This window comes from Bos javanicus, chromosome X (assembly GCF_032452875.1).
Source record: "Bos javanicus breed banteng chromosome X, ARS-OSU_banteng_1.0, whole genome shotgun sequence".
In the NCBI taxonomy this organism is placed as follows: domain Eukaryota; kingdom Metazoa; phylum Chordata; class Mammalia; order Artiodactyla; family Bovidae; genus Bos; species Bos javanicus.
In genome coordinates, this window is record NC_083897.1 from 94,902,489 (window position 1) to 94,930,304 (window position 27,816).

At 43.4% G+C, this 27,816-nt stretch overlaps 1 long non-coding RNA gene across 1 annotated transcript; it reads left to right on the forward strand.

The window, feature by feature from the left end:
- Positions 1-2,545: 2,545 nt before the first annotated feature.
- LOC133243395 (uncharacterized) lies at positions 2,546-26,764 on the forward strand. The gene is made up of 3 exons (XR_009735069.1): positions 2,546-3,053; positions 7,591-7,755; positions 25,969-26,764. It is a non-coding gene; the product is annotated as an uncharacterized LOC133243395 (long non-coding RNA).
- The last annotated feature ends 1,052 nt before the right edge of the window (positions 26,765-27,816 follow it).

The window sequence follows — 27,816 nt, forward strand, 5'->3', positions numbered from 1 at the left end:
GGGCATTATGCTAAGGTGAAATAAGTCAGACAGAGAAAGACCAATGCCCTATGATCTCACTGATATGTAGGATGTAAAACAAAATAAAACAAAAGTGAGCTCGTTAGACACAGAGAACAGGTTGTTAGTCACCAGGAGGCAGCGAGGTGGGTGTTCCTCCGGGGTAGTGGTGAAATGGGTGAAGGTGGTCAAAAGGTACAAACATCCAGTTACAAAGTAAATAAATCCTGAGGATATAATTTTTAAAAGGCTATTTAAGTCACCATCCCTATGACATTGTAAAGGGACCAAGCTATTTCCATATTGCTGCTCTTTTATCTTCATTGGGCGATTCCAGGATACAGTCTCAAAAATAACAATTTACAGTGAAAAATACAGAGCAGATTCGTCCCATGTATTTCCTGTTAAGAGCTAAGAATCCTTTCCTAGAATCAACCTGCTCTTTCAGAGTGTGTTTCCACTGAGCTTATTCTGAGACTGAATAATACACCAGTCCAGTTGGGAAATGTATAAAGAGCTTCCATCACGTTCCATTCAGTGGAAGTTTCATATCCTTCCCCATTGCCTCTTCATGCAGATATAGCCTTCATTGGAGGATTAGGAAACTGATATTTGTTTTCATATCTGCCCACTATCCCCATCCCAACATCTTGATCTTCACCTGTGATTCCATTTATTCCAAACAGGGTGCCAGATCCTATACTGGTCTCTTGGGATTCAGAGATCCTGCCCTCATGGAGCTCATAAACTGTTGGAGACTATGTCAAGGAAACAAGCACTCACTATTAAAAAGGCAAGAAATAGAAAGTGTTGGTGGGGATGTGGAGAAAAGGAAACCTTCCTACAATGTTGGTGGGAGTGTAAATTGGTGCAGCCACTATGGAAAACAGTATGGAGATTCCTCAAAAATTTTAAGACTAGAACTACCATATGTGATCCAGCTATTCTACCTCTGCGTATTTATACAAAATACAAAAACATGAATTGGAACTGATACATGCAACCTTAGGTACATTGCAGCATTATTTACAATAGCCACAATACAGAAACAACCCAAGTGCCCACTGATAGGTGAATGGGTAAAGAATATAGATACCAGATAGGCAGATCTATCATTTGCAACGACGTGGATGGACCTTGAGGGTACTATGCATAATGAAATAAGTCAGACAGAGAAAGACAAATACTGTATGATTACACTCATATGTGTAACACACAAAAACAAATCCCAGACAAAGAAACAAAATAAATAACCAAACCAAACTAAGCAAAAACAAACATATAGATGCCAAGAGCAGAGTAGTGGTTACCAGAGGGGAAGGGGTGGGGTGGGAGGAGGGCAGAAAGCATTAAAGGGGGTCAACTGTATGGCGATGGGTGAAAACTACATTTCGGGTGAGCACACTCTAGAGTATATACACAAAAGTAAAAATATACTGTTATACACATTAAACTATAGAATATTATAAACCAATGTCACTTCAATTTTTTTAATAATTAATTTTTTAAAAAGAAAAGGAAACAAGCAATGACACAACCTGAGAAGAGGTTTATCACAGGGCCACTGAGAGGGCTCTGAGAGAGTTTAGCCAGGAAAACTCACCTAAGGTCAGTACAAGTTAGGCAGGTGAAGAGAAGGGGTAGAGTGGGGTAAAGTTGAATTGGCAGGCCATGTGATTGATTGGATGTGTTAGGGTGTGAGAACAGTGGAGAAGACTGAGATGGCTTGAGCAGCTGCAAAGATGGTGGTGTCTTTCAGAGAGGCACATCTTTCACACATCAGAGAAGGCACACATTTGCCAGTGGTGGGAGATGATAAATTCAGGTGAGTGTCAGGTGTCAGATAAAGATGCCTAAGAGGCCACTGGATAGATACTCAGGACTGTCACCAAGGAGAGACTGAGCTGAAGATATGGATATGAGAGTCATCAGTGAATGGCAGCACAGCATAGTGGTTAAGATACAGAATGATCCTGAATCTAGGCTCCAACACTTAGTACTTCTGTTACTTTGTGTAGTGTACTCAAGCCCTCCGTGTCTCAGTTTCATAATCTGAGGATAACATAATTGTTTTCAGTAGTCACTTAGGTCTGCTGTGACCAGTTAGTATAACATAATGCTCCATTTTGTAAACTTTAAATGGCTGTTCACGTGTTAGTTATCCCATCGACAAAAGGGGAATGAATGAATCGTTTTTACCTGCTTAAGTATGCATATAAGATATGTTGAGGATTTTAACATGTGTATGTGTTCCTATCAGAAAGAGATACAAATAAATACAAAATTTATTCTTTGATGTGTACACTAAAAGAAATAATACCCTCCCTTCAATCTCTCTACCCATCATCTGCCTGGACTCACCCTACTCTCCCCTCCAGCGCCACCCCTTCCACCAGAGGGATGGAGTTTATGACCTGTTTCTCTATTACTTCACTGCTAACATCACCTCCAGCGCCTTGGAAACTTTTCTTTTGTCACCAGGGGTCACTTGTCCCAGCAAACAATCAAAACCTGGGGGAGGGCCCCACCAGTGCTACTGCTGTCCAGTGAGGGGTGGGGGGTGGGGGGTGTTGGTTTCAGGGGGTCTCAAGCAGGGATTAGTGATTTACTTCACATGAAAAGGGCGGGGGGGGGAGAGAAAGGAAGAAAGAAAGAAAGACCTAACTGGCTTGTCAACACGGAGAAGCTGATCACCATTAAGCCCTTAGCCCTTCCTCCTCCAGTCATCCCCAGACTGAAGGGAGGGAATTTAGGACCCTGTTTATCTAATTTGTCTCACCTCTATAAGGAAAGTTCAACTCTTTGAGAGAGTCCTGCTTTTTGCCCTGAGACTCACTTGCCACATCCAATCACCACTACCTGAGGGATGGCTCCTGGTGGATGCTGTTTCTAAAATCTCAGGAGGACTTCTGCTCTGGGTGATCTAACTCCTATCTTCTCCAAGGGCAGCACTTCATTTCATGACCAGAAGATCTGAGGCACCGCTTGGCACTGAGATGCCGTGAAGGTGATCCAGAGAGAGAGAGAAAGAGGATCTCCTAAAAATAGGTCAGGTGAGAGTCACTGTTTCTGTAACACCATGTGTGAGTGTAATCTTTATCGTTAACCATGGGCTTTCTAAGTGAACAATTGTATTCCTCAGATGCTCTGTCTCCAATCTAAGACTTTTCATTTAAAACACAGTGTGTGGAACAGTCTGTCTTTTACTGGTTGGAGAAACAGGATTTTCAGACTTTTTATGGCATTCAGGAGCTAATTGGGTTTTGAATCAGTGTCAGAGACCCATTCTTTGGCATGCTTAGTCACTCAGTCGTGTCCAACTCTTTGCTACTCCATGGACTGCAGCCTGCCTGGCTCTTCTGTCCATGGGGATTCTCCAGGCAAGAATACTGGAGTGGGTTGTCAAGCCCTTCTCCAGGGGATCTTCCTGACCAAGGAATCAAACTGGGGTCTCCTGCGTTACAGTCAGATTCTTTACCAGCGGAGGTACTCACACAATTCACCACTTTCCTTCACAAAAGATAAAAATAATTTAAGTGCGTAGATAATATATATGTGGTAGGCAGAATTCTAAAGATGCTTCTCCAAGACTTCTGTCCCCTGGTTATTCAGTTGAGCACATATCTAGGTACTGTCGTGAAGGGGCTTTGCAGCTACAATTCAGTTGACCTTAAAATAAGGAGGTTATTCTGGGTTATCTGAGTGGGTCCGATGCAATCACATGATCCCTTAAAAGCCGAAGAGAAAAGCCAGAAGAGTTGGTCAGAGAGATGTGGCAGCAAGGGAAGGCAGATAGTTTCAAAGTGTGAGAGAGGAACTAGAGTGGTTACTGCTGGAGAAATCCAATTGGAAAGCATGAGAAGAAATGTGGGCAGGCTCTAGGAGCAAAGCTCAGCCCTCAGCTGACAGCCAGCAGGGAAACAGGGACCTCACTCCTGTAGCTGCAAGGAGCTGATATCTGCCAACAATCTGAATGAACCTACCTCAGAGCCTCCAGTAAGGAGCACAGCCCAGCAGACATCTTGATTTTGGTCTTACAAGACCAAAAGACTCAAGCAAAAGACCCAGCCAACCCCACCTGGACTTAGTGTCATTTGAAACCATGAAGTCTGTGGTACATTGGTTGGGCAGTGATGGAAAGGTTGAGATCAGCTCATAGAAACCTACACCTCCCATATTGAAGTAATTGATAAACCTCTCTGCAATATGCAAAGATCATTAGATATTATTTTTTATAATGTTTCTTGCATTCGTTTATACTTATTTAAATGAGTTTGTCAAGAATATCTAGAGCAAATGACTCCTTGGATAACCAGTTTGCTGGAGTGGAGCAGATCGTGGGCATTAGAGTTACACCATTATTAGATATGTGATCATAGGGTTACTATGTTGAAGTAAGTGTTCATGGCTTTCCTTGGATCAGTCGCCCACAGTTAATCAGTGACAGAGAAAGAAAAAAATAATAAAGGATTGTTCAGGACTTCTCTGGTGGTCCGCTGGCTAAAAATTCATCTTCCAACACAAGGGACTCGGGTTTGATCCCTGGTCGGGAAGCTAAGATCCCACATGCCCTGGGGAAACTAAGCCTACATGCCACAATTACTGAGCCTGTGCACCTCAACAAGAGAGCCCGCATGCCACGACTAAGAACCGATGCAGCCAAAAATAATAAAATATTTAATTTTTTTTTTTTTTAAAGAAAGAATTGCTCTATAGTAATGAGCAGCACATTGAGCAATGCCCAGTGACTGGTGCACTTGAATGTGGAAAAATCAAAGACATATAATCACCTGCATGGAGACTCCCAGCATTTGATAAAATCCACTATTGTGCGATGTTGTGAATAGCTTCAGAGAGGAGCAGTGGTTTCCCAGGTGATAATTTCGCACGCGGATCGAGTTTTAAAGCTGTGTTTGATATTCAGCGTAACAGGACGGCTAACCCTTTCCCAACAGTGATCCATTTATCATTAACCCTTTCTGTGGATAGAACACAAATTTAAGTTTAGTATTCAGTTTTAGATTGTGCCAAGATGTAACAACTCACTCTAGAAAAGAATAAAGGCCTTGTAGAACTGTTACAGGGCTGAACTCCAGTCTGCTCTGACACCAGGTTGTGGTGAAGGAAAATATGGTGTTTATTTGCAGGGTGTAAAGCAAGGAGAATGAGCAACTAATGCTCCAAAGACCTTAACTCTCTACTGTCTTTCAGGGAAGGGTTTTTAAAGGTAACAGTAGCAGTGAAGGCTGCAAGGTGCATGAGATCAGCTCATAGACATTCTTCTGATTGGTTGGTGGTGAGGTAACAGGGTGGTATTTCAGGAATCTCAGTTATCAGTTTTGTGGCTCCAACTGGTCTGGGGTCTACATGCTGGTGGTCAGCATGCAGTCAGCTTCCTCCACCTGCTGAGGGTTTTAGTTTCTGCAAAACAACTCAAGAATATAGCTCAGGGTATGATCTATAGTTCTAAAAGAGGAACTAATGGTCTTCAACTTTATTTCATGGCTAAACCATTATTATTTAGTCTTTCTTGACTGGTTTCCTTTGCTTCTGCATTTTTTTTTTTTTTTCACTTCTCTGATTAAACTGGCTCTTTGGGACTTGGGGAAGGCCTAGGAGAGTAAAGCTTTTCTACAAACCAGAAGCAGTGGACAAACGGGTTGGGGGTGGGGCTGGGGGGGTGGGGCTGGGGTCTGGCCCTGGAGAGGCCCTGCAGAATCCTGCTCAGTATCAGAACCAAAGGTTGTCTTTATTATACTTATCAGGTTTTAAGAATGTAAGAGGTAAAGTAGGATAAGAAAGAAGTACAGGCAGTGAATGTGAAGAAAAACAGATGACTATATCATCATGGGGAGACTGATAAAATTCACAGTGTAAGGGACTTTGCATCTTAACAGATGTAGGTTGAAAAAGGGTTCCACCTCTTCCGTTGCTTGCTAATCCTCTCTGATCCTCCATTACCTCATGTGCAAATGGGAACAATAATATTATCTATCATCCCACCCCCAGGAGAAGCCGTTCCTCACCACCTGGGTTCTGGGGTTGTCTCGTCTGTGCTCCCAGCATCTGCTGGCTCTTGCTGGCCATAGCTCTCATCACACTTGCTTCTACACCGTCTTCAGTCTGGCTCCCTGCCCACCACATGGTGTGCTCTTCGAGAACCGTTTTCCTGCATCAAACATTCCTGTGTTCAGAAAGCCTGCCAAAGCATAGGTCCTGGAGCCTGGTACCCAGCAGGTGCTTAGAACATGTTTGCTGTCTTGTGAGTGATGATAACATGAGGTACACACACAGAGCAGTGTAGCTGCTGCTATGTCGTCAATTTGTTTGTTGCAAACAATATATCAGAAACGAGTGGCTAGAACAAAGCTCTCGGCTCATTCTCTGTAGGTCCAGAGGTTGGTTGTGTCTTTTATCCCCACATTGTCCAGAACCTGACTGTACCAGAGTGACACCCACATTTTCCCCCTTCATAATGTATCTTGGACAATGCAGGTTGGGCCTGCAATTGATGAATTCCCTGAAGCTTTCCTACCTACAGCAGGCTGATGTAGCAACGTGAGCCTTCAATAAATACTTATTGAAATAATGCAACCCTAAAAATCACCTAAAATAAAAGTAGGTTGTTTTACTTTATAGATGGGAGGCCTAGGTGACATATAGGCTTATCTCAGCAGCTTCAAGAAATTGAACCAAATGATCTGTGGACTTGGAAAGTCCAGGTGACCTTTTTCACTTCCACAGCAAGGCCAAGCTCTTTGGTTTTCTCCTGCTTCTTTGGTCACTCCTTCTCAATCTGTTTTCACTGAGTCCCTTCTCCTTGCCCTTAGGTATATATGTAGTCAGGTATTTCAGTACTCTCTAGAGTTCTTACCATCCAGTGCGTCGACTGGGTCCTCCCTCTGACACTCATCAGTGATACCAGCGATATGAAAGTGCAACATCTCCACTCAAGCAAAAGTTTTCAGATATTTCCTGTCTCCCTTCTACATGGTGGCCTAAGAATAGGCTCTAGCCTTTTGCTAGATCATGCCAGAATAGAGATTTATCATTGGTTCAAAATTATACTGAAAAGTGAGAAAGAGGGATCTGGCCTATGCTTGAGAAATAATAGGAAATCCCTGCAATGTGGTGGGCAGAAAGAATTAGATTGACAGAGAAAATCCTAAGCAAAGACTAAACAGGCATAGAAGAGGACAGCTGCAAAAGTGTGGAGTAGCTCAAGCAGGAGTTCTAAACATGAGCTGGGTTCAAAGTCAGGTCAGAAGTCTGGGTACTGAAGTAAGAACAGCATTAGGGACAGCCAGGCAGTGTGGCCCCACTCCCCATTTGGGGAAGCAGTTGGATGCAGAGGTCCCTGCTTACAGATGCGAGCACCTTCACGTTAGCACTGGTGTCCTTTGCTTAGGTGCTCCATGTTCCATTCTTTGGTCTCCAGGGCCCACTCTTGACAAATATGAACAGTGCTCCCATGCCTCTAAGATGGGACCAAGAGCATCCCGGTGCTATTTTGAAGTGGTGTCAATGTTTAGATGTGTGTCTTGCCTTTTGTGACATGTAAAGAAAGGACTTGATCTGTTTTCCCTGTAGAGCCCTCTGATAAGAGCCAAATCGGTCACCACAACAGTCTCTCAATGAGAAAATAAATATCGTACTAAGCTGGGAAGATCTGCCTTCAATGATATAACCAGAGCTGTGTTCCAGGAAAACAAAAATCATCAACTTCTTGGGTACCCAGAAGGGACTTCTGAACAGGTAAGTTCATGCGAACTCAGTTTCTCCCTTGGGATCTCAACAGGGACTTTGGGAATTAAAATGACCTGGCATGGCCCTTTCCTTATCTTGGGGAAAGATGGGAAAGACAATGTGCTCATAATTGACAGGCCTAAATTTGAGCAGAGGACTCAGGCTGTGTATATGCTGCAGAGATGTTATTGATCATAATAATAAGTTGCCATAAGCTGAGGAATACTGATTGTGTCCTGTACGCTAGGCACGCTGCAGAGTACTTCACATGCTTTATCTTGTTTAATCATCGCTGACAACTCTATATGAGGCACTCCCAATTGAGGAGTGAGTTTATGAGGCCCAGAGAGGCCACACAGAGACACACAGCTTATGAATGTGGGAGCTGGGTTACAAACCCAGGCTGTGTGGCCCCAGAGCTGGCATCCCTGATGGCCTTCACCCACTGCCTCTTTAAGGAATAGACGTCAAGTGCTAAGCGAGGGTCCTATAAATCAGGGTTACATCTGAGACCACCAGCATTTATATTCCTTCTCTCATACAGTTATCAATACAATGCAAGAGGTGGGGGCATATAATCTATGGTCACTTTGAAGTCAGGTCTCAAGATACTAATGTGGGGAGCTGAGGCTTAGGCTCTGGGCTGCATGGATACTTCTCCCAACACCAGGCAGCTCTGTAGGGATCTACGGTGCCACTCTGGAAGCCACACCGTGTCAGACAGCCAACCTTTGTTTATCTCCTCTTCTTTGGACTCAAATGCTTTGTATCTATTCTGCCAGATATTTGTTGGGGCAAAGCCAGAACCAGAAAACAACATGGTCACTGTCCCTGGGATGTAGATATTCTGTTCAGGGGCTGAAAATGAACACATATAAATGAATCAGGGAAATACTTAACTGATCCTTGGTGTGTCACATTCCAGTAGGTCAGAAGAGCTACGTAAAGCACTTAGAATAGTCAAAACTATTAGATGTACTACTAATTCTGCAGTGAGATTTTCTGTCAACTGTTGCATAAAATACTTTCTCTTGGCATTATTCTCCCAAATCAGTCTGGCACCATCCTGTTCTTTCCTATATCCCCCAAAGCCCAAATAATTAAAGCACTTATTTAAATGCATGTCTCCAGCATTGGTATCATCAGAATGTCCCTCTTTTTTGTTGTTCTAATGTGTGTGTGAGTCTGTGTGTGTGTGTGTGTGTGTGTGAGAGAGAGAGAGAGAGAGAGAGACAGAGAGACAGAGAGACAGAGAAGAAGAAGAAGGGAGGGAGAGAGAGAGGGAGAGAAAGGGTGCACCAGTCAACATGTAATGCTGATTAGATCTAATTTTATAATACTCTGTTTTCTTCACTACTATGGACTCATTTAAACAGTTTTATTAAAATAAGTGAAAAAGCAGCAGCATATATAATATTTAAAGAACTAATGTATCTTTAGGTGACAGTTTTTATTGGAGTAGAATACATTCTAGTAGTGGAAATACTCAGTGATCAGGAGTTTGGTAATATCACTGATCTCTTCTCACATTTCAACTATCACATGCCTATACATACAAACGGAGAAGGCAATGGCACCCCACTCCAGTAGTCTTGCTTGGAAAATCCCATGGACGGAGGAGCCCGTTAGGCTGCAATCCATGGGGTCGCTAAGAGTCGGACACGACTGAGCGACTTCACTTTCACTTTTCACTTTCATGCATTGGAGAAGGAAATGGCAGCCCACTCCAGTGTTCTTGCCTGGAGAATCCCAGGGACGGGGGAGCCTGGTGGGCTGACGTCTATGGAGTCGCACAGAGTCGGACACGACTGAAGTGACTTAGCATAGCATAGCATACATACAAAACCCTATGTTGGGTAAGTCTTTTCTAAAAGCGATTATTAATGGCCTTGCACACCTGTACCTCTCAGGGTACCAGCAATTAGAAAGAGATGAAAATAAACTTTGTATCACCTCAAAATTTGTAAATAAAGTGTCCTATGATAGGCGCACCCAGTTCTATTTTGCCAGATGTTTGAGAGAGGTAGAATTCAATGTAGTCCCTCTGTTTGACGGTGCAACGCTTCCATCGAGGACCAGAAAATATACCGCTTAAAAGAGTGAGAGAACATGTAGGAGTTCCATTCTGAGATTCCAGGGCCCACAGAAGAAAGAAAGTCAAGAAGTGTTCAGGGATGGATGGAGACAACAAGGAGGGGATTTGCTGCAGGAAGAGGCAATTTGAGTTTTTGTTAAGAATCGACATAGTCACGGTGTGGGTAGAAAGACTGTGCACATCGAAGAACAACCCTCAAATTGTCTACTGGGTGGTGGATCTCAGACTTAGATTGTCCTAGTAGTATCCTCAGCCCTTGCTTAATTCATGCTCCACTTGCTTTCTGCCAGTGCCCCAGAAGGCCTTATTTCCTTGGTTGGATGTCTGGCCCAAGTCTGGAAGAATAGAGCAGGAAGGCGGGATTGGCAGTGCTAATTGGTGAATATACAGGCTTAAATGGGATGTTCACAGTCAGTCTCACTGAGGAGAAGACATTTGAACAGGTACTTGAAGACAGAGCGATCAAGGCACAGGGGTATTTGGAGGAACAGTGGGACCAGGCAGCATAAACATGTGAGGTGGGAATGTGCCTGGATTCTGTGCCAGGACATCCCAACAACACTGTGCTATGCAGGGAGACTAATAACCTAATGAGGAAGACAGATGACTATGCAAGCAACTACAGCCAAATGATAAATAGTACCTACGGTATGGTATAGTGAATGACCTCTAGTGGGATCAGGGAAAGCTGGCCAGAGGAAGTGCCATGTGAGTTGAGACCTGAAGTGTGACTAGGGCTTTGCCAGATGTGTGTGGGGGAGAGTGGTGGTGATGGGGAAGGTGATGGGGAAGCCTCAAGAAGGATGGAACAGCATATGTAATGTCCTGGGAGTAATGCAGATAACACAGATGGTTATCTTCACCCTTTTTTGACAGAAGCCAGATGTCACATCTTGGGTTTGACTGGAAAATTTGAAAGTACACTCAGAGCTTTAAACCCACAACATTTCACTGCAAATATGTAAGTGGTGACTGTTACCTGTCACATAATCTCTGTGTCTGTATCACCTGGCACAAGGGAGGCCGTGCAACAGGCACTCAGTAAACATGTTCAGGATTGGATTAGAGAGAAATCTTGCCAAAGTTGGGAGAGTAACACACAGGAAATCACCTACCAGACTGAATCAGTGGCCAATAACTTTTTATTGAGGTTCCTTTCTCCTCTCTAAATAAGGTTCTTTCCTTGTCTTAAAAAAAGAAAGAAAGAAAGGAAAAGGATGTGCTGCCGTTCAGTCATTCACTCGCGTCTGACTCTTTGTGACCCCATGGACTGCAACATGCCAGGCTCTCCAGGAGCTTGCTCAAGCTCATGTCCACTGAGTCAGTGATGCCATCCAACCAGCTCGCCCTTGGCCATCCGCTTCTCCTCCCGTCTTCAATCTTTCCCAGCATCAGGGTCTTTTCTAATGAGTCAGCTCTTCCCATCAGGTGGCCAAAGTATTGGCGCTTCAGCTTCAGCATCAGTCCTTCCAGTGAATATTCAGGACTCCTTTCCTTTCAGATTGACTGGTTTGATCTCCTTGCAGTCCAAGGGACTCTCAAGAATCTTGTCCAATGCCACAGTTCAAAAGCATCAATTCTTTGGCACTCAGCTGTCTTTATGGTCCAACTCTCACATCCATACATGACTACTGGAAAAATCATAGCTTTGACTAGATGGATCTTTGTTGGCAAAGTAATGTCTCTGATTTTTTAATACGCTGTCTAGGTTTGTCATAGCCTTTCTTCCAAGGAGCAAGCATCTTTTAGTTTCATGGCTGCACTTACCATCTGCAGTGATTTTGGAGCACAAGAAAATAAAGTCCGTCACTATTTCGTTTTCCTATCTCTTTGCTATGAAGTGATGGGACTGTGTGCCATGATCTTCGTTTTTTGAATGTTGAGTCTGAAGTCAGCTTTTTCACTCTCCTCTTTCACCTTCATCAAGAGGCTCCTTAGTTCCTCTTCACTTCCTGCCAAAAGGGTGGTGTCACCTGCATATCTGAGGTTATTGCCACTTCTCCTGGCAATCTTGATTCAAGCTTGTGATTCATCCAGCCCGGCATTTTGCATGGAATACTCTGCATATAAGTTAAATAAGCGGGGTGACAATATACAACCTTGGTGCACTCCTTTCCCAATTTGGAACCAGTCTGTTGTTCCATGTCCGGTTCTAACTGTTGCTTCTTGACCTGCATACAGATTTCTCAGCAGGCAGGTAAGGTGGACTGGTATTCCCACCTCTTTAAGAATTTTTCCAGTTTGTGGTGATCCATACAGCCAAAGGCTTTACTGTAGTCGGTTAAGCAGAAGTAGATGTTTTTCTGGAATTCTCTTGCCTTTTGTACGATCCAGTGGAAGTTGGCAATTTGATCTCTGGTTCCTCTGCCTTTCCTAAATCCAGCTTGAACATCTGGAAGTTCTCACTTCACGTACTGTTGAAGCCTCAACTGGGAGAATTTTGAGCATTACTTTGCTAGTGTGTGAGGTGAGTGCAATTGTGCAGGAGCTTGAACATTCTTTGGCATTGCCTTTCTTTGGGATTGGAATGAAAACTGACCTCTTCCAGTCCTGTGGCCACTGCTGAGTTTTCCAAATTTGCTGGCATATTGAGTGCAGCACTTTCGTAGCATCATCATTTAGGACTTGAAATAGCTCAGCTGGAATTCCATCACCTCCACTATCTTTGTTCATAGTGCAGCTTCCTAAGGCCCACTTGACTGTGCACTCCAGGATATCTGGCTCTAGGTGGGTGATCACACTCTCGTGGTTATCTGGGACATTAAGATCTCTTTGTATAGTTCTTCTGTGTATTCTTGCCACTGCTTAATACTTTCTGCTTCTGTTAGGCCCATACCATTTCTGTCCTTTCTTGTGCCCATCTTTGCATGAAATATTCCCTTGATATCTCTAGTTTTGTTGAAGAGATCTCTAATATTTCCCATTCTATTCTTTTCCTCCTTTTCTTTGCTTTGATCTCTTAGGAAGACTATCTTATCGCTCCTTGCTGTTCTTTGGAACTCTGCATTCAGATGGGCATCTCTCTCCTTTTCTCCTTTGCATTTCACTTCTCTTCTTTTCTCAGCTATTTGTAAGGCCTCCTCAGACAACCATTTTGCCTTTTTGCATTTCTTTTTCTTAGGGATGGTTTTGATCACCCCCTCCCATACAATGCTACAAACCTCCATCCATAGTTCTTCAGGCACTCTGTCTATCAGATCTAATCCCTTGAATCTATTTGTCACTTCTACTGTATAATCATAAGGGATTTGATTTAGGTCAAACCTGAATGGCCTAGTGGTTTTCCCTACTTTTTTCAAGTTAAGTCTGAATTTGGCAATAAGGAATTCATGGTCTGAGCCACAGTCAGCTCCTGGTCTTGTTTTTGCTGACTGTATAGAGCTTCTCCATCTTCAGCTGCAAAGAATATAATCAATCTGATTTCGGTATTGGCCATCTGGTGATGTCCATGTTTAGTGCCGTCTCTTGTCTTGTTGGAAGAGGATGTTTTCTATGTGCTAAGTGCATTCTCTTGGCAAAACTCTGTTCGCTTTTTCCCAGCTTCACTTTGTACTCCAAGGCCAAACTTGCCTGTTACTCCAGGTATCTCTTGACTTCCTACTTTTGCATTCCAGTACCCTATGATGAAAAGGACATCTTTTTTGGATGTTAGCTAGAAGGTCTTGTAGGTCTGCATAGAACAGTTCAACTTCAGCTTCTTCAGCATTAGTGGTTGGGACGTAGACTTGGGTTACCGTGATATCGAGTGGTTTGCCATGGAAACGACCCGAGTTCATTCTGTCGTTTTTCAGATTGCACCCAAGTACTGCATTCTGAGCTCTTTTGTTGACTATGAGGGATACTCCATTTCTTCTAAGGGATTCTTGCCCAAGGTGGTGGATATAATGGTCATCTGAATTAAATTTGCCCTTTCCAGGTCATTTTAGTTCGCTGGTTCCTAAAACGTCAATGTTCACTCTTGCCATCTCCTGTTTGACCACTTCTAATTTACCTTGATTCGTGGACCCAGCATTCCAGGTTCCTGTGCAATATTGTTCTTTACACCATCGGACTTTACTTTCACCACCACACACCACCAGGATGTGAGTTGGTGAAGAAAACCCGAGGTGGTGGAAAACTTAAGCACATTTGTTTTTCCATCTGGAGTGAGTGACCGTAGCTTAGGAGAAAGAGGGATCATGAGGGGTTAAGCTAAGGAAACTCACTTTTATTGGTTCTGTTCGTCCCACCCAAACAAGTGTCCTTAACACCTTACCTCCTAGAATCGGGGGTTAAGGTAGTTGTGGGGCCTGAGACTCTCAAGGTGTTTTTTGAGATAGAGCTGTCTCCTATTACATTACATGAAACTGATGAAGAGAATTAAGAGTCTAAAAAAGAAAAAGAAAAGAAAAGAAAGGTTGGTGCCTGCCCTACAGTGGGTGGAGCTGGGTGTTGTCCCTCTGGTGTCAGGGGGTGTGATTTGGGGTGGCTGTAAGCCTAGTATGACTTTAGGCAGCCTGTTTGATGGCAGGTGTGGCTGTGTTCCTGTCTTACTGATTGTTTGGCCTGAGGCATTCCATCACTGGAGCCTGTAGACTGTTAGGTGGGACTGGGTCTTGGTGCCAAAATGGGGACCTCCAGGAGAGCTCACACCAATTAATATTCCCTGGGGGTGTTGCTACCAGTTTCCTTGCCCCCATAGTGAGCTACAGCCAAACCCTTCATCCCCAGGGACCTTCCAAGACTCCCTAGGTAGGTTTATCTCAGGTTCCTGTGGAGGTACGGCTTTGTGCTGGCTCCCAGTGTATGTGAGAACTTGGGCACACCCTCTAAGAGTGGAGTCTCTGTTTATACTCTGGGGATTCTTCCTCTAAATGCTCAACCCTCAGGCTGTATTGGAAGGCTATTTTCACGTGAGAACCTCCCTGTGTAGCCTGTTTGGTTTTAGATTTATAGATTTAGATTTTTTTTTTTTTTTTTTTTTGATGTGAGGGCTGTTTTTAGTATGGATGACTGTCACCTCTTTCCTCAGTATATGCTGGTTGGTATCCCCTTGATAGGGGGTTTAACTGGTGTTGTGGGGACCATAGCCTGCCATGGATATTGAGCAAAGCCTCCCCTTTGTTCTATGGTTGTCACTGCCTTGTCAGGGGTGGGGGTCTGTTTCTTAATTGTTGGAATAGAGGCCCGCAGATCCATTTCTTAGCTGTGTTTCTGATGGGTGCAAGGTAGGTGGGGTTGGAGCACTCCCACTGGGAGAGAAGCCATTGAGTATTCCTCTTCTGGAGCTGTTCACCAATGAGTGTGCTCTGTTGTGTCCCCATTCCCTTGTGGTGCAGGCTCACAAAGTACTGTTGTTGGCACTGCTTGCAGTCCCACCTTAACCGTGGGTAAGAAGGCAATTTGCCCTGGTGAAACACAGGCATTGTTTTCACCAGGCCACTGATGCAGATCCACTGAGGTCAGGTCCCAGGACTGCAGTAGTCATGCACCTGGACCCTCTGTGGGAGCTATAGAGGCTGCTTAGACTCTCTGGTCCAGCCCAACCCCTGTGTGTGTGTGCCCACAAAGCCCATAGCTGCTAAAGCCCAACCTGCCCCAGTGGCAAGAACAGTTGTTGTCTGTTTGGATGTTCTGCAGGCACTGAATTTGCAAAGATGTCAGCGGAGGTGTAAATCCATGGTTCGTGCAGCCATGAGGAGAGACTTCAGCTCTTCTTCCTTAAGTCATATGGCCCCTGGGGCACAGCTGTGGTTTCAAGCCCCACCTCTGTATGCGAGTCACCTACCTGTGTCTGCTCCCGAGACTGCCAGAGCACATGAGCCCACCTAGGCAGGAAGCAGCTGAGGTGGTGATTGGGGCCAGTGGGCCACCCAGGCAGGGAATGGTCGGAGGAGGCAGCAGCCAGGCAGGGGGCATGTGAGACTGCTCCAGCAGGAGACCTCCCTAGTGCTTAGGGAGGCAGGGGCTGGCACATGATGAGAGGCTGCAATGGTGGCCCTGCCCTTTGCACGTCACTCAACAGTGGTGTTTTGCTTCCATGGTGGTCTGGGCTCCTTACAAGAGAATTCCTGGCTGCAGAGCTCCTCACTCCTGTCCCCTCAGGCCGTCTCCTCACAGCCAATAACAGTCACCTCCCTGGATCTGCTCTCGAAACCCCATGTCCCAGCACCCATTTGCACCAGTGGACACCTGTCTCAGGCTAGGGCACACAGGGCTGAGAGAGGAACCAGCTGTGTAGGTCTTACCCTGTCCTGCCTGCCACAGACCTGTTGTTGTGCTCTCCTCTGAAACCTCACTGCTCCCCTTCTGACCCAGCTGATCCCCCCACCGGTGATGGGACTTTCCTGGATGTGTGAACCTCTCCTCTCCTTCAGCTCCCTCCCCAGGGGCACTGGTCCCATCCCACTTCCTCTCCTCTTCCTTTACCTTCTTTCTTTCATCCTGCCCAGTTACACGGGGACCTTTCTTGCAACTAGAGAAAGAAGAACAAACAAAACCCAATATTAATAGAAGGAAAGAAAGAAAGATCAGAGCAGAAGTAACTGACGTGGAGACAAAGAAAACAATAGCAAAGGTCACTGAAACTAAATGCTGGTTCTTTGAGATGATAAACAAAATTGAAAAAGCTTTAGCCAGACTCGTCTAGAAAAAAAAGGAGAGGACTCAAATCAGTAAAATTAGAAATGAAAGAGGAGAAATTACAACTGACACCGCAGAAGCACAAAGGATCGTAAGGGACTACTATAAGCAACTATACGCCAATAAAATGAACAACCTAGAAGAAATGGGGAAATTCTTAGAAAGGTATAACCTCCCAAGACTGACCCCAGAACAAATGGAAATTATGAACAGACCAATTACAAGATCTGAAATTGAAACAGATTTTAAAACTTCCAACAAACAAAAGAGGACTTCACAGGCAAATTTTATCAAACATTTAGAGAAGAGGTTTAACATGTATCCTTCTGAAACTCTTCCAGGAAGTTGCAGAGGAAGGAGGACCATTCCCAACCTCATTCTATGAAGCCACCATCACCCTGGTACCAAAACCAGACAATAATTTCACACAAAATCAAAATTACAGACCAGTGTCACTGACGAATATAGACACAAAATTCTCAACAAAATACTAGCAAACCAAAGCCAACAGCACAGTAAAACGATCACACAACATGATCATGTGGGATTTATCCCAGGGATGCAAGAATTCTTCGATATATGCAAATCAGACACCACATTAACAAACTGAAGGACAAAAAACATGTGATCATCTCAATAGATGCAGAAAATGCTTTAGACAATTCACTATCCATTTAGGTTTAAAAAAAAAAAAATTTTTTCTCCAGAATGTGGGCATAGAAGGAAACTACCTCAACATAGTAAAGGCCATAAATGACAAACCCATAGCAAACATCATTCTCAGAGGTGAAAAACAGACATAATTTTCTCCAAGATCAGGAACAAGACAGGGATGTCCACTCTTGCCACTTTTACTCAGTATGGTTTTGGAAGTCCTAGCCATGACAATCAGAGAAGAAAAAGAAATGCAAGGAATTCACAGTGGAAAAGAAGAAGAAAAAATGTCACTGTTTGCAGATGACGTGATACTATACATAGAAAATCTTAAATGTGCTAGCAGAAAACTACTAGAGCTCATTGACAAATTTGGTAAAGTTGCAAGATACAAAATTAATACACAGAAATCCTTTGTATTACTATACACTAACAGCAAAAGATCAGAAGGAGAAATTAAGGAAACAATCCCATTTACCATCGCATCAAAAAGAATAAAATACCTAGGAATAAACCTACCTAAGGAAGCAAAAACCTGTTCTTAGTAAATGACAAGATTCTGATGAAAGAAATAAAAGATGACACAAATATATGGAGAGATATACCATGTTTTTGCATTGGAAAAAATCAATATTGTGAAAATGACTCTACCATCTAAAGGATTCCTGTGAAACTACCAGTGGCATTTTTTCACAGAATTAGAATAAAAATTTTTGAAATAGGTATGGATACACAAAAGACCCCAAATAGCCAAAGCAATCTTGGGAAAGAAAAACGGAGTTGGAGGAATCAGGCGCCCTGACTTCAGACTATATGACAAAGCTACAGTAATCAAAACACTATGGTAGTGGCACAAAAGCAGAAGTGTAGATCAATGGAACAGGATAGAAAGTTCAGAGATGAACTCACGCACCTATGGTCACCTAATCTATGACACCTAACCTAACACCTGGACTTTGAAAGCATACCACGCCTTCATCCTCTTTGGCTGCCGGCTGCCGGGAAAGCGCAGCCCCACAGATGAATCTCAAACACATTTTTTTCCAAAAGTACAACTCGCCACTGAAGAGCCGTCAACAGGAGAATGTTGGATCTCACCAAAAAAAATTATACCTCACGTCCAAGGGCAAAGGAGAAACCCCAGCAAGACGGTAGGAGGGGTGAAATTGCGCTTAGAAACAAACTCCATACCTGCCAGAGACGCTCGGAGGGCTCAAACAAAACCTTGTGCACACCAGGAGACTCCTCAGAGACTGAGCCAGACCTGCCTTTGAGTGTTAACAAACTCCATACCTGCCAGAGACGCTCGGAGGGCTCAAACAAAACCTTGTGCACACCAGGAGACTCCTCAGAGACTGAGCCAGACCTGCCTTTGAGTGTTTGAGTGTCTCCTGTGGAGGTATGGGTCAGCAGTGGCCTGCTGCAGGGGCAGGGACTCTGGGTGCAGCAGACCTGGGTAGGGCATAGGTGCTCTTGGAGGAGGTCACCATTGACCCAACCATAGAGCCGCCAGAACTTACACACGGCTGGGGAAACAGACTCCTGGAGGGCACAAACAAAACCATGTGTGCACCAGGACCCAGGAGAAAGGAGCAGCGACCCCACAAGAGACAGACCCAGACTTGGCCGTGAGCGTCCAGGAGTCTCTGGCGGAGGTGTGGGTCGGTGGTGGCCTGCTGCAGGGTCCGGGCACTGAGTGTGGTAGTGTGTGCATGGGACCTTTTGAAGGAGGCCGCCATTATCTTCATTACCTCCACCATAGTTTGGCCTCAGGTCAAACAACATGGAGGGAACACAGCCCCGCCCATCATCAGAAAGTTGGATTAAAGATTTACTGAGCATAGCCCTGCCCATCAGAGCAAGACCCAGGTTCCCCCTCAGTCAGTCTCTCCCATCAGGAAGCTTCCATAAGCCTCTTATCCTTATCCATCAGAGGGCAGACAGAATGAAAACCACAGTCACAGAAAACTAATCAAACTGATCACATGGATGACAGCCTTGTGTAATTCAATGAAACCATGAGCCATGCTGTGTAGGGCCACCCAAGACGGACGGGTCATGGTGGAGAGTTCTGACAAAATGTGGTCCACTGGAGAAGGGAATGGCAAACCACTTCAGTATTCTTGCCTTGAGAACCCCATGAACAGTGTGAAACAGCAAAAAGATGAAAGATGACCTCCCCAGGTCAGTAGGTGCCCAAAATAGTACAGTGGAGAAAGAGCTCCAGAGGGAATGAAGAGGCTGAGCCAAAGCAAAAACAACACCCAGTTGCGGATGTGACTGGTGATGGAAGTAAAGTCTGATGCTGTAAGGAACAGTATTCCATAGGAACCTGGAATGTTAGGTCCATGAATCAAGGTAAATTGGAAGTGGTCAAACAAAGAAGATGGCAAGAGTGAACATCGACATTTTAGGAATCGGGGAACTAAAATAGAGTGGAAATGGTGAATTTAGCACAAATGGCCATTATATCTACTACTGTGGACAAGAATCCCTTAGAAGACATGGAGTAGCCCTCATAGTCAACAAAAGAGTGTGAAATGCAGTACTTGGGTGCAATCTCATAAACGACAGAATGATCTCAGTCCGTTTCCAAGGCAAACCATTCAGTATCACAGTAATGCAAGTCTATGTCCTGACCAGTAATGCTGAAGAAGCTGAAGTTGAACGGTTCTATGAAGACCTACAAGACCTTCTAGAATTAACACCCCAAAACGATGCCCTTTTCATTATAGGGAACTGGAATGCAAAAGTAGGGAGTCAAGTGATACCTGGAGTAACAGGCAAATTTCGCCAAGGAGTACAGAATGAAGCAGGAGAAAAGTTAACAGAGTTTTGCCAAGAGAACGCACTGGTCATAGCAAACACCGTCTGCCAATAACACAAGAGAAGACTCTGCACATGGACATCACCAGATGGTCAATACCAAAGTCAGATTGATTATACTGTTTGCAGGCAAAGATGGAGAAGCTCTATGCAGTCAGCAGAAATAAGATTGGGAGCTGACTGTGGCTCAGATCTTGAACTCCTTATTGCCAAATTCAGACTGAAATTGAAGACATTAGGGAAAACCACTAGACCATTTGGGTATGACCTGAATCAAATCCCTTACAATTATACAGTGGAAGTGACAAGTAGATTCAAGGGATTAGATCTGATAGACAGAGTGCCTGAAGAACTATGGACAGAGGTACGTGACATTGTACGGGAGGCAGTGATCAAGACGTTCACCAAGAAAAAGAAATGCAAAAAGGCAAAGTGGTCGTCTGACAAGGCCGTATAAATAGCTGAGAAAAGAAGAGAAGCTAAAGGCAAAGGAGAAAAGGAAAGACATACCCATCTGAATGCAGAGTTCCAAAGAATAGCAAGGAGAGATAAGAAAGCCTTTCTCAGTGATCAATGCAAAGAAATAGAGGAAAACAATACAATGGGAAAGACTAGAGATCTCTTTAAGAAAAGTAGAGATACCAAGGGAATGTTTAATGCAAAGATGGGCACAATAAAGGACAGAAATGGTATGGACCTAACAGAAGCAGAAAGATTTTAAGAAGAGTTGGTAAGAATACACAGAAGAACTATACAAAAAGATCTCTCTGACCCAGATAACCACGATGGTGTGACCACTCACCTAGAGCCAGACATCCTGGAATGTGAAGTCAAGTGGGCCTTAGGACTCATCACTATGAACAAAGCTAGCAGAGGTGATGGAATTCCAGTGGAGCTATTTCAAACCCTAAAAGATGATGCTGTAAAAGTGCTGCACTCAATATGCCAGCAAATTTGGAAAACTCAGCAGTGGCCACAGGAGTGGAAGAGATCAGTTTTCATTCCAGTCCCAAAGAAAAGCAATGCCAAAGAATGTTCAAACTACCACACAATTGCACTCATCTCACATGCTAGCAAAGTAATGCTCAAAATCCTCCAAGCCAGCCTTCAGCAGAATGTGAACCGTGAACTTCGAGACATTCAAGCTGGATTTAGAAAAGGCAGAGGAACCAGAGATCAAATTGCCAACATCCGTTGGATCATAGAAAAGGCAAGAGAGTTCCAGAAAAGCATTTACTTTTGCTTTATTGACTACGCCAAAGCCTTTGACTGTGTGGATCACAACAAACTGAAGAAAATTCTTAAAGAGACGGGAATACCAGACCACCTTACCTGCCTGCTGAGAAATCTGAATGCAGGTCAAGAAGCAACAGTTAGAACTGGACATGGAACAATGCACTGGTTCCAAATTGGGAAAGGAGTTCGTCAAGGCTGTATATTGTCACCTTTCTTGTTTAACTTATATGAAGAGTACCCCATGCGAAATGCTGGGCTAGATGAAGCACAAGCTGGAATCAAGTTTGCCGGGAGAAATGTCAATAACCTCAGATATGCAGATGACACCACCCTTATGGCAGAAAGCGAAGCAGAATTAAAGAGCCTCTTGATGAAAGTGAAAGAGGAGAGTGAAAAAGCTGGTTTAAAACTCAACATTCAGAAAACTAAGATCATGGGATCTGGTCCCATGACTTCATGGCAAACAGATGAGGAAACAATGGAAACAGCAAGAGTCTTTATTTTCTTGTGCTCCAAAATCAGTGTAGATGGTGACTGAAGCCATGAAATTAAAAGATCCTTGCTCCTTGGAAGAAAAGCTATGACAAGCCTAGACAGCATATTAAAAAGCAGAGACATTACTTTGCCAACAAAGGTCCGACTAGTCAAAACTATGGTTTCTTCCAGTAGTCATGTATGGATGTGAGAGTTGGACTATAAAGAAAGCTGAGCGCTGAAGAATTGATGCCTTTGAACCGTGGTGTTGGAGAAGACTCGTGAGAGTCCCTTGGAATGCAAGGAGATCAAACCAGTCCATCCTAAAGGAAATCAGTCCTGAATATTCATTGGAAGGACTGATGCTGAAGCTGAAGCTCCAATACTTTGGCCATCTGATGAGAAGAACTGACTCACTGGAAAAGACCCTGATGCTGGGAAAGATTGAAGGCAGGAGAAGGGGACGACAGAGAATGAGATGGCTGGATGGCATCACCGACTCAATGGACACGAGTTTGAGTGAACTCCGGGAGTTGGTGATGGACAGGGAAGCCTGGCGTGTTGCAGTCCATGGGGTCACAACGAGTCAGGCACGACTGAGTGACTGAACTGAATCTATGTCAATGGAGGCAAGAATTTATAATGGTGAAGGGACAGTGTCTTCAATAAGTGGTGCTGGGAAAACTGGACAGCTACATGTAAATGAATGAAATGAGAACACTCCCTAACACCATGCACAAAATTAAAATTTAAACTAAATGTAAAGCCAAATACTATAAAACTCTTAGAGGAAAACAAAGGCAGAACACTCTCTGACATAAATCACAGCAAGATCGTTTTCAATCCACCTCCTAGAGTAATGAAAATAAAAACAAAAACAAAGAAATGAGGCCCAAAGCTTTTGTACAGCAAAGGAAACCATAAACAAAACGAATAGGCAGCCCTCAGAATGGGAGAAAACCTTTGCAAACAGAGTAACTGACAAGGCATTAATTTCCAAAATACACAAACAGCTCATGCAGCTCAGTTTCAAAACAATAAAAACCCAACCTAAAATTGGGCAGAAGATCGTAGTAGACATTTCTCCAAAGAAGACATACAGATGGTCAAATCTTCACAAAAAGATGCTCAACATCACTAATTGTTAGAGAAATGCGACTCAAAACTACAGTGAGGTATCACTTCACACTGGTCAGAAACGTTGTTCAGTCACCCAGTCGTGTCTGGCTCTTTGTGACCCTATGGACTGTAGCACGCCAGGCCTTCCTGACCCTCACCATCTCCTAGAGTTTGCCCGAGTTCGTGTCCATTGCTTCGGTGATGCCATCCAGCCATCTCATCCTCTGTCACCCTCTTCTCCTTCTGCCTTCAATCTTTCCCTGCATCAGGGTCTTTTCCAATGAGTCGGCTGGTCAGAATGGTCGTCATCAAAACATCCGTAAACAATAAATGTTGGAGAGGGTGTGGAGAAAAGGGAACCCTCCTGCACTGTTGGTGGGGATCCAAATTGGTAGAGCCACTATGGAGAACAGTATGGAGGGTCCTTAAAAAACTAAAAATAGAGCTACCGTGTGATCCAGCAATCCCACTCCTGGGCATATATGCGGAGAAAACCATAATTCAAAAAGCGACATGCACGCCAATGTTCATTGTAGTGCTGTCTAAATAGCCAGGACATGGAAGCAGACAGATGGATAAAGAAGAAGTGGTATGTATATATAGTGGAATATTACTCAGCCATAAAATGGAATGAAATAATGCCATTTGCAGCAACGTGGATAGACCTAGAGATTGTCATACTGAGCGAAGTAAGTCAGACAGAAAAAGACAAATGTCATATGAAATTGTTTGTGTGTGGAATATTAAAAAATGATACAAATGAACTTATTTACAGAACAAAATAGAGTCACGGATGTAGAAAACTAACTCGTGGCTACTGGCGGGACAAGGGGTGAGGAGGAGGGGGATAAATTGGGAGATTGGGATTGATATATGCACACTACTATATATATATATAATAGATAGCTAATATGGACCTACTGTGTACAGGGAACTCTACTCAGTACTCTGTAATGACCTATATGGGAAAATAATCTAAAAGAGAGTGGAGACGTAGGTATATGTATGACTGCTTCACTTTGCTGTACACCTGAAAATAACACAACATTGTAAACCAACTGTACTCCAATAAAAAATTAAGAAATAAATAAATAGATAAAAGATGTGCCTAAGAGGGAAAGAAACAAAATGACAAATGGCAGGACAACTTTGTAACATTAAAAATAAAGAAAATATTACTAGGAGTTAATTCAAAAGAGAAGTACTCAAGGACAAAAAGCTTTCCACCGTTTCTCCTAACTACTAAAGACATAATTTTCAAAAGTTCTACTGTATAAAATAAACATAGTGACCTGAATTGAAATGGGATAGAGCAGAACTAGGGAAACTAGTGATCAAGAGCACATCAATACAGATTCAATCAATATTAGAAATAGGGACAGGGCTGATAGTTAAATGGCTACCAAGGTTAAAGGCTGGAGATAAATGCAGTGACTAATAGAAGGAAACATCTAAAGGATTTAGAGAAAACAATAGTTATTGAAGAGAGAAGTACAAGAACATAAGGATAATTTATTTCCTCAAAATAGAGAGTGCAAACAGAAAGGAAGTGTTAGAGGAAAAAAAAAATCCATGATGACGAACTGTGTAAATATGGATGAATTATTCTCTTTCTTTCTTTCTTTCTTCTTCTTCTTCTATTTTTTTTTTTTTTTGAAAAGAGAACGATCAGCACTGAGATATATTTCTAGTAAGGTCTCGAACTTTTGGAAGAATTTATTTTTCCTTGGATTCAGCAGAAAGAAAATGTATTTTTTAATTCGTTTTTACAAATACAATCTGTAGCATGTTTTCCTAAGATGCCTCCAGAAATATTTGATTCCAGGAGACATGGAAGCAATTCCTACAATAATAAAAGGAATGACAAAAGACTATTCTGTTTAGTCAGACTGCCGTTTGTGTAAACATAAAGTTCAGTCAAGGAATCCAGCACCCATGAAGCCACAGGGCCATTCACCATTGCAGGGATGGAATGTGCAATATAGTGTGAGTGAGTGAATGAAAGTCGCTCAGTCGTTCCAGACTCTTTGCGACCCCATAGACTAAACAGTCCGTGGAATTCTCCAGACCAGAATACTGCGGTGGGCAAACTTTCCCTTCTCCAGGGGATCTTCCCAATCCAGGGATCAAACCCAGGCCTCCCACATTGCAGGCAGCTTCTTTACCGGCTGAGCCCCCAGAGAAGCCCAAGAATACTGGAGTGGGTAACCTATCCCTTCTCCAGCAGATCTTCCCCACCCAGGAATTTAACTGGGGTCTGCTGCATCACAGGCAGATTCTTTACCAGCTGAGCTACCAGGGAAGCCCTGGTATTACCAGGGAGCAATATGCTATGTACAGGTTCACATATGGAGATAAGCTCAAACAAAAAGATACATAACAATTGCCATCAAGAGCCAATAATTTGAATCTTAACTGTACAAATTCCACATAAGCAATGTGAAGGAAGCAAAGAAATCACAGAAAACATCTTTCATATGTGAACGTGAATCCACACTATAATATTTAATCAAGAAGATATAGTTTGATATGCAATCATAACACAATATACATGTATATCAAGTCATCATGTTGTGCATCTTAAAAATACACATTTTTGCTTTGTCAATTATGCCTCAATTAAACTGGGGGAGGGGGAAGGATAAAGAGCAGGCTGTTTTGTGTAGTGGTACTTCAGATATGGGTATTTGTACATTAAAAAAAAAAACAACTGTGTCTATTGGTAACCATACTGTACTGCATACTTAAAAGTTTGCTAAGAGTATACATCTTACGCTAAGTGTTCTTTTCACAAACATCGATCAGTGAAGTTCACTATATTAACAATAAGAGAAGAGCTAAATGATTTCAAGAGAAAAAGAAAAGAAAAGAAAAGAAACTGTGATCTGTACTCTCCACTTGGAGAAATACGATTCTGAGGTTTCTTGTGGCATGTGTAATTCAGTTAGGAAGCAATTTGGTTTAAAACCAATATCCTAATTTTTCAGACTAAATCGTTTATGTTGGTGCCCACTAAAAGACATGACCAAACCAATACATTAGAAACATAGATTTCAGTTGTTGAAATCGTCAGGGACTCTTTCTGAAACGTGTGTACGGTGTGTTAGCAGGTGATATATAACAAGCCATGTTTTAAATATTCTCTTTATGTTTCTAACATGTGTGTGTGTGTGTGTGTGTGTGTTTTCCTTTGACAGGATGGAAGAAGAACATCAATGGGGAAGTTCCAGGTTACCTCAGAATAAAAAGAAGTTAGTGGAACACACCAAACGGAGATATGTCAAGCCCATGGCACCTTATCAGACTGACAGAAAAGCAAAAACCTCTTCTTCGTGTGATATAGATCAGAAGAGGTTCAAATGTGAATGCTGCTACTGCCAGAGATATATGGGGAGCACTTCTGGAATCTCAACGGGGAGAAAAGCAACCTCTCATTCTTCCTCCTGGGATGAACTAATACAAGAACTCAGTAACTTGATGCTCAACTCTGGCTCCATCCAACCCCTCTTCTACAAGAACAGGCACAGGAAAAAGAGAAGAGCCCAAAACAGAGGCAGCAGAAAAACAAAAGAATGTTTCAGAGGCTCCTAAAAGAATGGAAAGACTAAATCTAAGACTTTTCATCTTAGATCCAGAATAGAGGGGGTCATGAAAGCCAACACTGCCAACCCCTTGGGCAGAATCCTTTTGGGAACATGGTCAGGGGAAGAACAGGATCCAGCCTTGTGACAGGGAATCCTATCAGCTTGTGATCCAATCCAGCTCCAGGAATGTAGCAATCTTTCCTCTAGTAATTTTAGGGCCACCTTAGGGCATGCTGGGAGGAGTTCCTCCATGGCAAGGGCAACCAGATAACAACGGCTCTGTACTCTGCATAATACTGTCCCCATGGTGCAAGCCATCACTTGTCCTCCTTGGGTTTCCTTTCCTCCCTTACCTTGTCACCAATGATGTATAAAACATCTATGTGGTGTTTCTGGCTTGTTTTTGAAATGCTTTCTGTCAATTTTATTGGTTGAATCCCAGAAGAAGCACTAGATCTGATGGGATATGTGTGTGGGTGTGTATGGCTGTTGCTTTTCTGTTTCTGTTTCTTTTAACATTTTTTAAATCATGGATGCACAGGAAGTTGCAAAGATAGTGCAGGAGGGTCCCATGCACCCTTCACCCAGTCTCCCCTCAAGATGCTTAATAGATACCACATCAATACCAGTAAACTGGCATTGGTACAAAGCATGTGTATGGTTCTATGTCATTTTTTCATATGTGTGGGTTTGTGTAGCCACTGCTGTAATCAAGATGCAAAACTGTTCCATCACCACAAAGATCTTCCTCCTGTTATCCCTTTATAGTCATACCCACTGCCCTCCCTGGCACCATCCCTAAGTTTGGGCAGCCATTATACTGTTCTCCACTGAGACTATTCCGTAAAAAGGAGTCATGCACTATGTGACCATTCAGGTGGAATTCTTCCAGTCAGCATAATGCCTTTGAGGTACATACAAGCTGTGTGTATCAAAAGTACACTCCTTTCTACTGCTGTGTAGTAGTCTGTGGTATGGATGTGCCATAGTTCCTTTAGCCATACACGTGTTGGTGGACATTTTGGTTTCCAAATTTTTGCTATTACAGATAAAGATGCAGGGATTCCCTGGTGGCTCGGTGGTGAAGAACCTGCCTGCCAATGCAGGAGACACACAGGTTTGATCCCTGATCCAGGAAGATCTAACATGCTGAGGAGCAACTAAGCCCATGCCCCACAACCATTGAGTCTGTGCCCTGGAGCCCGGGAACCACAACTACTGAGTCTAAGTGCTGCTACCGAGTCTAACTACTGAAGCCCACACGCCCTAGAGCCTGTGCTCTGCAATAAGAGAAGCCACAGCAATGAGAAGCCCATGTACCACAACTAGAGAGTAGTCCCTGCTCTCTGCAACTACAGAAAAGTCCATGCAGCAACAAAGACTCGGTACAGTCAAAAACAAATACATAAATATATTTATATAAAAAGGAGCAGTCCCGAGATGGCAGAAGAATAGGACGGG